The sequence below is a fragment of the Arachis hypogaea genome, chromosome 3 (genome assembly GCF_003086295.3).
Source record: "Arachis hypogaea cultivar Tifrunner chromosome 3, arahy.Tifrunner.gnm2.J5K5, whole genome shotgun sequence".
Lineage (NCBI taxonomy): Eukaryota > Viridiplantae > Streptophyta > Magnoliopsida > Fabales > Fabaceae > Arachis > Arachis hypogaea.
The window spans coordinates 86,938,650-86,945,855 of NC_092038.1; positions in this window are offsets into that span (position 1 = coordinate 86,938,650).

Below are 7,206 nucleotides of genomic sequence, written 5' to 3' on the forward strand. Positions count from 1 at the left end.
AAAGAAAAGCATGCAAAGTAAAGAATTTATAGAAAATCAAGGATTTCGAGTGCATACATCGACGTGCATGCGTGACAGACACGTACACGTGGAGATGAAGTCGTGAGGCGATGCGTATGCGTGTAAAGTAAAATGCCAAGCAACGCGTACGCGTGACACATGTGTACGTGTCACAGCTCGAACGTAACCTCATTAAAGTGAAAATGCTAAGGACGATTTCTGAGCTTCCCAGGCCCAAATCCAACTCATTCTTGAGGGTATTTCATGCAGAATTCAAGCTTGAGCAAAGCAGGAGCAATTAGTTTATGATAGCATCATGTAGGTTTGTTTTCTAGAGAAAGAAGCTCCCTCTTCTCTCTAGAATTAGGGTTCTTAGGCTATTTTGCATCTTAGATCTAAGTTTAATTTCTTGTTTTCATCTTGTTTCCTTTACAATTTCTTGCTTCTACTCCTTCATTCTCTTAGTTTGTAGTGTTAATTTTCCTTTTATGCCTCCTTTTATGTTTATGAATGTTCATGTTGGATTTAGATCTCTTTTAATACAATTGATGTTTTATGTTCCTTTTATTGTTGAATTGAGTTGTTGATTTTACTTTTCTTGCATTGGGTTGCTGTAGATTTTACTATTTCTTGTCATTTACCATGCTTTCCTTTTATACTCTCCAAGTGTTTAACAAAATGCTTGGTTGGATGTTAGAGTATATTTTTTAGCATTCTTTGCTTGGAAAGAGTAATTAGGTAATCTTGAGTCATTAAGACCCAACTCATGTTGGTGATATAGAGTTGTTAGTTAATATTATTTTCATTGACTCTAATCTCTTGCTAATTCAATTAGTGGGTTTATTAGGACTTTGGATTGGGATTAGCTAGTCTTATTTGACTTTCTCCCTATGTGAAGATAACATTGTACTTTCTTCCATTGTTGGAGTTGACGAAATAAGATAAATTATTGTTAATCATTGTTATGATAGGTGACTAGGATAGAAAGCTGGTGCACGAAATTGTGATCATCAACAATGGCGCCAAAGACTTGGAGCTCTCTAATGTGAATCACACTTTGTCACAACTTCGCACAACTAATCAGAAAGTGCACTGGGTCGTCCAAGTAATACCTTACGTGAGTAAGGGTCGATCCCACGGAGATTGTCGGCTTGAAGCAAGCTATGGTCACCTTGTAAATCTCAGTCAGGTGGATTCAAATGGGTTATGGAGTTTTCATAATTAAAGGATAAATAAAACATAAAATAAAGATAGAGATACCTATGTAATTCATTGGTGAGAATTTCAGATAAGTGCATAGAGATACGTTGTCCCTTCTGAATCTCTGCTTTCCTACTGTCTTCATCCAATCCTTCGTACTCCTTTCCATGGCAAGCTGTATGTTCGGGTTTCACCAGCGTCAATGGCTACCTCCCGTCCTCAGTGAAAATGGTCCAAATGTGCTGTCACCGCACGGCTAATCATCTGTAGGTTCTTGATCATGTTGGAATAGAATCCAGTGATTCTTTTGCGTCTGTCACTACGCCCAACACTCGCGAGTTTGAAGCTCATCACAGTCATCCCTTCCCAGATCCTATTCGGAATACCACAGACAGGGTTTAGACTTTTCGGATCTCAGGAATGGCCGCCAATAATTCTAGCTTATACCACAAAGACTCCGATCTTTCAGAATGGAGGCTAAGAGATACACGCTCAATCTTAGGTAGAACGGAAGTGGTTGTTAGTCACGCGTTCATATGTGAGAATGATGATGAGTGTCACGGATCATCACATTCATCAGGTTGAAGTGCGAGTGAATATCTTAGAACAAGAATAAGCTGAATTGAATAGAAAATAGTAGTAATTGCATTAATACTCGAGGAACAGCAGAGCTCCACACCTTAATCTATGGTGTGTAGAAACTCCACCGTTGAAAATACATAAGGGATGAAGGTGGGCATGGCCGTGAGGCCAGCCCCCAATGTCTAAGGAAAGTGTTCCAAAGATGTCTAATTCCAAAAATGAAAATACAATAGTAAGAGGTCCTATTTATAATGAAACTAGCTACTAGGGTTTACAGAAATAGGTGAATGATGCAGAAATCTACTTCCGAGCCCACTTGGTGTGTGCTTGGGCTGAGCATTGAGATTTACACATGTAGAGGCTTCTCTTGGAGTTAAACGCCAGCTTTGGTGCCAGTTTGGGCGTTTAACTCCAACTCTTATCCCAGTTCTGGCGTTCTAACTTCAGAATAGGATGGAGAAGGGGCGTTTGAACGCCAGTTTGCGTCATCAAAACTCGAGAAAAGTATAGACTATTATATATTTCTGGAAATTTTTGGATGTCTACTTTCAACAGCATCATCAGTCCTTTTTCAGCCTCTGAATCAGATTTGTGCTCAGGTCCCTCAATTTCAGCCAGAAAATACCTGAAATCACAGAAAAACACAAAAACTCATAGTAAAGTCCAGAAATATGAATTTTGCATAAAAACTAATAAAAATATACCAAAAAGTAGCTAGATCCTACTAAAAACTACCTAAAAACAATGCTAAAAAGCGTATAAATTATCCGCTCATCAAAAGCCTATGTTCTCAATCCTTGCCATGAATGTCTCTCTTTATTACTTGCTTTCTTTAGTTGCTTGATTTACTTTTTTGTTTATTTATTAGTTTTTGCTAGTTCTAAGATTTGGTTCTCTTTATTTCTTATTAGTATTCATTTTTATTTTCTCTTTATACTATGAATTCTCACTACTTTAGCTATGAGTTTGGTTACAACTATGTTGTAGGAGATGGAAATTACAATGAGAATATGCATCAAAGATGGAACAATCAAAGGTGGGAGGAGCCCCAAGCATTTGATCAAGCTTCATGGCAACAACCTCCACCAATGTATTATGAGCAAGAACCACTCCAAGATATATACCAATCTAATGTGTGTGGTGACCCTCATTGTGGTTGTCAACCACAATCGTTATATGCATATGACCCCACTCCTCAATATAGCCTTCCATCATACTCACAAGCCTCATACCATCATTCACCTCCATATGACCCTAACCCATATCCACCATATCAACTTCCATATGAACCATATCTAGAGCCACCACCATTCCAACACTAATACTCTCAAGAACCACAAATTCCATATACACCACCTCAAGACTTTCACCAATATGGACCACCTTCCAACTACAATACCTTTCCCTCAAACAATGAATCCTCTCTTCCACCACCACCTTCACTGGACCAACCTCTCCAACCCTTAATACAAGAGCAACAAGAACTTCTAGCTAGGTGTCTGAAGCACGAAGAAGAGTTTAAGGAGGTAGAAGCCAAGATTGCTATTGTGATGGAAGCCGTTAGCAACGTGGTCTCATCCCGCCTAAGCCTATACAATCAAGGCATTCCCATTGTTAAATGTGGAGAAGTGGTGCACGAAATTGTGATCATCAATGGCGCCATCAACATGGTACGCTCAATTGCAATCTCAACTCTTTATCACAACTTCGCACAACTAACCAACAAGTGCACTGGGTCGTCCAAGTAATAAACCTTACGCGAGTAAGGGTCGATCCCACGGAGATTGTTGGTATGAAGCAAGCTATGGTCATCTTGTAAATCTCAGTCAGGCAAACTCAAATGGTTATGGATGATTTATGAATAAAGCATAAAATAAGGATAGAGATACTTATGTAATTCATTGGTGAGAATTTCAGATAAGCGTATGGAGATGCTTTGTCCCTTCCGTCTCTCTGCTTTCCTACTGTCTTCATCCAATCCTTCTTACTCCTTTCCATGGCAAGCTGTATGTAGGGTTTCACCGTTGTCAATGGCTACCTCCCATCCTCTCAGTGAAAATGTTCAACGCGCTCTGTCACAGCACGGCTAATCATCTGTCGGTTCTCAATCAGGTTGGAATAGAATCCAGTGATTCTTTTGCGTCTGTCACTAATGCCCAGCCTTCAGGAGTTTGAAGCTCGTCACAGTCATTCAATCCTTGAATCCTACTCAGAATACCACAGACAAGGTTTAGACCTTCCGGATTCTCTTGAATGCTGCCATCAATTCTAGCTTACACCACGAAGATTCCGATTAAGAAATCTAAGAGATAAACATTCAAGCCTTGTTTGCTTGTAGAACGGAAGTGGTTGTCAGGCACGCGTTCATAAGTGAGAATGATGATGAGCGTCACATAATCATCACATTCATCATGTTCTTGGGTGCGAATGAATATCTTAGATCAAGAATAAGTTGAATTGAATAGAAGAACAATAGTAATTGCATTAATACTCGAGGTACAGTAGAGCTCCACACCTTAATCTATGGTGTGTAGAAACTCCACCGTTGAAAATACATAAGAACAAGGTCTAGGCATGGTCGAATGGCCAGCCTCCCATAATCTAAGAACTAGACGTCCAAAGATGATCCTAAGATTTAAAGTGATCAAAAGATGAAAATACAATAGCAAAAGGTCCTATTTGTAGATAACTAGTAGCTTAGGGTTTACAAAGATGAGTAAATGACATAAAAATCCACTTCCGGGTCCACTTGGTGTGTGCTTGGGCTGAGCATTGAAGCTTTCATGTGTATAGACTTTTCTTGGAGTTAAACGCCAGCTTTTGTGCCAGTTTGGGCGTTTAACTCCCATTCTTGTGCCAGTTCCGGCGTTTTACGCCAGAATTCTTGAGCTGACTTGGAACGGCTGTTTGGGCCATCAAATCTCGGGCAAAGTATAGACTATTATACATTGCTGGAAAGCCCAGGATGTCTAACAGCATCTGCAGTCCTTTTCAGCCTCTGAATCAGATTTTTGCTCAGGTCCCTCAATTTCAGCCAGAAAATACCTAAAATCACAGAAAAATACAAAAAATCATAGTAAAATCCAGAAAAGTGAATTTTAACTAAAAACTAATAAAAATATAATAAAAACTAACTAAAACATACTAAAAACATACTAAAAACAATGCCAAAAAGCGTATAAATTATCCGCTTATCACAACACCAAACTTAAATTGTTGCTTGTCCCCAAGCAACTGAAAATCAAATAAGATAAAAAGAAGAAAATATGCAATGAATTCCAAAAACATCTATGAAGATCAGTATTAATTAGATGAGCGGGGCTTGTAGCTTTTTGCCTCTGAACAGTTTTGGCATCTCACTCTATCCTTTGAAATTCAGAATGATTGGCTTCTATAGGAACTCAGAATCCAAATAGTGTTATTGATTCTCCTAGTTAAGTATGATGATTCTTGAACATAGCTACTTTATGAGTCTTGGTCGTGGCCCAAAGCACTCTGTCTTCCAGTATTACCACCGGATACATACATGCCACAGACACATAACTGGGTGAACCTTTTCAGATTGTGACTCAACTTTGCTAGAGTCCCCAATTAAAGGTGTCCAGGGTTCTTAAGCACACTCTTTTTGCCTTGGATCATGACTTTATTTTTTTCTTTTTCTTTTTCTTCTCTCTCTTTTTTTTTGTATTCACGGCTTTTTCTTGCTTCAAGAATCATTTTTATGATTTTTCAGATCCTCAGTAACATGTCTCCTTTTTCATCATTCTTTCAAGAGCCAACATTCATGAACAACAAATTCAAAAGACATATGCACTGTTTAAGCATACATTTAGAAATCAAAAGTATTGCCACCACATCAAAATAATTAATCTGTTATAAAATTCAAAATTCATGCAATTCTTCTCTTTTTCAATTAAGAACATTTTTCATTTAAGAAAGGTGATGGATTCATAGGACATTCATAACTTTAAGGCATAGACACTAAGACACTAATGATCATAAGACCCAAACATAGATAAACATAAGCATGAAAATTTGAAAAATAGGAAAATAAAGAACAAGGAAGTTAAAGAACGGGTCCACCTTAGTGATGGCGGCTTGTTCTTCCTCTTGAAGATCTTATGGAGTGCTTGAGCTCCTCAATGTCTCTTCCTTGCTTTTGTTGCTCCTCTCTCATGATTCTTTGATCTTCTCTAATTTCATAGAGGAGGATGGACTGTTCTTGGTGCTCCACCCTTAGTTGTCCCGTGTTGGAACTCAATTCTCCTAGGGAGGTGTTGATTTTCTCCCAATAATTTTGTGGAGGAAAGTGCATGATGACAAGTCATCATATACCTATTTTTCTATGCTTTTTCATACAATAAATTGATGATTTGTGCTTAAATAGTGAATGCTTTTGTGCTTAAATGATATATTTTCTTGATCTTTTAATTTTATAAATCTTGTAGGAAATAAGAAGAAAAAGAAGCAAAGAAGCACAAAATAAGCTAAAAAGGAGAAAAAAAGATCTTTGGGGCACACTTTGAAGTTGGAGCACACTTTGGAGCCTTAGGCTACGCTTTTAAAAGCATGGCCCATTACCAAATCGAAGAAGAAAGCAACCAGCACACACACTGCTCTGCCCTTGCCAAGAGCAGGGCAATATCGTGATGCAAAGTGAGGTTGGAAGCAAATTTTCGCTAAGTTAAAATCTGGGCGTTCACAACATGACCATGCCTACTTCAAAGGGCTATAACTTGAGCTACAGACGTCCAATTGATATGCTTTCAGTTGCGTTGAAAAGTGGACATTCAAAGCTTTCCAAAGATATAAAGCAATCCATATTTGGCATACAATTGAGGCATGAGTGAAAGGCATCTTTAAGGGCCAAAAATAAGCGAAAATGAACCAAAGTGCTTCCACCAAGGCTCGAAGACGGAGACACAAGGAAACCAAGGAAGTCTGCCCTCAAGGAGAGCAGAGTGCTCTCTTGGAGGGCAATGTCGTGCTCTCTTCATAAAATTCAAGGAAAATTGGCATGGAGTGCTTTCACCAAGGCTTGAACCGGGTACCTCCCCTTGGAAGCTCCACTGCCCCGCTCTCCACAAGGGCAGGGCAATCCCCTGGTGCCTCACTATACTCAGCATGCAACATGCATCCCCACACAAAGCTTCACTGCTCTGCTCTCCACAAGAGCAAAGCAGCCTCCTGGGAGTAAACACTCATGGGCCAAAATTCAACCAAAATTCCATTTAAATTCAATTCCTCACCAAATTGAATCAAGGCCAACCAAACCCATTTCTCCTCAAATCCAAAGCAAGCAAAGCCCACATTATCACTCAAAGGCACATGGATCAATTAGTTTAGGATTTTCATTTTAATTATAATTTGTTTTAATTTCATTTTTATTTTACTTTGTAAAGCCTATATAAAGGCATCAATTCC